Raw genomic sequence first — 2623 nt, forward strand, 5'->3', positions numbered from 1 at the left:
GCCTCCAACTGGAATCAATGACCTGGGCTCAGGTCGCAGAGCCTATGGACTTACCATCACAGAGCTGGCTGACTTCGGAGGCTGTGGTGGCGTTGCGGTTGCGACTCGACTTTGGAGCTTCGGTTTTGCTGCAACATGTTTCACAAAACATGGGGGCGATTGTGTTCCACCTCTCAAAACATGGTAGGGCTATCTCCTTCCCCCCCCCCCTCCCCCTCCCGTCCCGTCCCGGTCCCGGTCCCCGTCCCCATCCCGTCCCCGTCCCCGTCCCCGTCCCCGTCCCCGTCCCCGTCCCCGTCCCCACTCATTCTCCCCTCAGGATATCTGCCCATTTCTGCCCATTACACCAAGATGATCTCACCATATGCTACTGAGTGTCTTGATAGAATTACATGAATGCCCTCCCCCCCCCCCAATCTACTAACCTACAAATCGTGCAGATAGGATAACATAGTACTCTCTTAAGCGGACATTTAAAGATATGAAAAATAATACATTGTGAGATATCTGCAATACAAAATGGTATAACAATTAAATGCGATTTAAAGCAAATCTATGGGTGAACTTCAATATTAATTTCCAGTTCCAGATTTGATCCCAATCAGCTTGGGGTCAGCAATTCCTCTACCATACTGTATGTATGCAATAGAACCCCATTTTTATGATCATACCACAGGTGACCATTTTTTTATACTCTCGCATTAAAATTCCAGCTGTCCCCATATCTCAATTGGACACCCGTATTGTCGGGATCCTCAAGTACACTTCCTTTGCAATTCCCAATTTCAGTCCAAGAAAAATATGTCAATTTCAGAAGATTGGTGACCTTGATGCGCTGATCTTGTCCCTGCACATTCAATACGGTCTTATCTTAGTTTAATCATTCGATACACTGCCAGATCAGAATAGCCAGGAACATGCCGATCACAATCACGTGCCATGATCTAACATCCAAGCTTTATCAGCAGACACTGGAATTGTCCCGTTTCTGAGGTACAATGTTACAGTCATGCTATATGTGGGCCTGACATATTGAACCATTCCATCCCATGTGTTTTCAGTGCGATCAATGTGTTTACCTTGCAGATCGCCATTTATCTGTTAAGCATAAAAATATCTGCTCTTATTCTCAGTAAAATATTATATTCACACCGCACACATTTTTTTCTGAATTTAAACAAACCAGCACTGACTCACTTTATTACGACCCAAAATGTATTGCCTTGCACACTTGCAAGAATTTCAGCCACTTGTGGAGGGTTGTTTAGGAAGTGTATCTATACCTTCAGTCAGGTGAATTGTTTACATCTTCTTGCGCACACCGACTGTGCATCCTCTCCGGCTCATGGTCTTGGTGTGCTGGCCATGAACGTGAGATCCCAGATGTGCTGTAGACCCCTTGCATGCGAGGAACTTCTTCAACTGCTCCAGATCAGTGCAGCTTGCTGTCAAGGAACTTGGCCAGGACCTGACTGTACAGGTCCGTCATTGATATCCTTCTGCCTGTTTAGGAACCAGTCGGGAATTGTGTACAGCTGAGGATTCTGCACAAAGGTTATAATGCATTCAACCGCCTCTTTGAAAAACTCTGCAGCCTTTTTGCTCGGACCAATGTTTGCTTTCCTTAACACCACATGAACATGGTGCCTTCCAACACCCTTGATGGCAGTGATGGCAAACATTATCTTCCTTTGTCCATCAATGTTGATGTTGTGCATTCAATGAACTTTTCATGAATAACCAAGTTGGCTGTGTGGTCTGAGAAAAAAGTCCCTGCCATCATCAATATGCCATTGAGCTAGCATAGCAATGACGGGCTGAGCAGCCTTTTGTTCTGCATTGTAAGCCTCATTGCAAGAATTTTTTTTAATGTGCAAGCTTTGATGATAATGATACATCTGCTGCAAATTATATGACACTGATGGCTTGAAGATGACATGGAGATTATTGATCAAAGCTGTCTGAAGCCCCAAGGCTAAAATGAATAGGAATGAAATTTGAGATAAATCATAAAAGAGCAATTAGGTTTTAAAATCATGTTATACTGTGGAGACAACTGAAAAATGATTTCAAGATTATCTAAAAATGACAAAAATTAATCGAGTGCTCTTCCTCATAGTGCTGAAAACTCCGATGTCTTCCCTTCAGCCTTTCCATCATTCACCTTTTATTTCAAAACATTACATATCTGGGGGGGGGGGGGAGGTTATTGAAGTACAACTTTTTAGAGAAAGGTTTAAATGAACACAAATCTGAGAGCACTGGGGGTTATTCCCTCATGTACGATACATGGTTTTATTACCCATCATAGTGTACACAATCGATGAAGCCAATCCACTTTAAGTTTGCCTCTTAGGATCCGTAATTGGTGTCATGTCAGTGATATACCGTAGTTTCCCACATGAGGTGTTCTGATAATAATCATCGGAGTATAATGGTTACACAAGCAACCAACCATTTACCACTCTTTCCATGCCTCGTCAATCTTTATATTTTCTATATGTCTATGAATTTGTGTTACAGATATTGTAGCCATTTTAAACCAAGGAGACTCTTTTTTCTAAATTAATTAATGATGTCTTAAGATCAATGGTTAGAGTGTCATTGCAGAGCTTTTCCATTT

At 42.5% G+C, this 2623-nt stretch overlaps 1 pseudogene; it reads right to left on the reverse strand.

The window, feature by feature from the left end:
* Window positions 1-527: 527 nt before the first annotated feature.
* LOC129696013 (40S ribosomal protein S18-like) lies at window positions 528-2045 on the reverse strand (annotated as a pseudogene).
* Between the last annotated feature and the right edge of the window lie 578 nt (window positions 2046-2623).

This window comes from Leucoraja erinacea, chromosome 4 (genome assembly GCF_028641065.1).
Source record: "Leucoraja erinacea ecotype New England chromosome 4, Leri_hhj_1, whole genome shotgun sequence".
Taxonomy (NCBI): Eukaryota; Metazoa; Chordata; class Chondrichthyes; order Rajiformes; family Rajidae; genus Leucoraja; species Leucoraja erinaceus.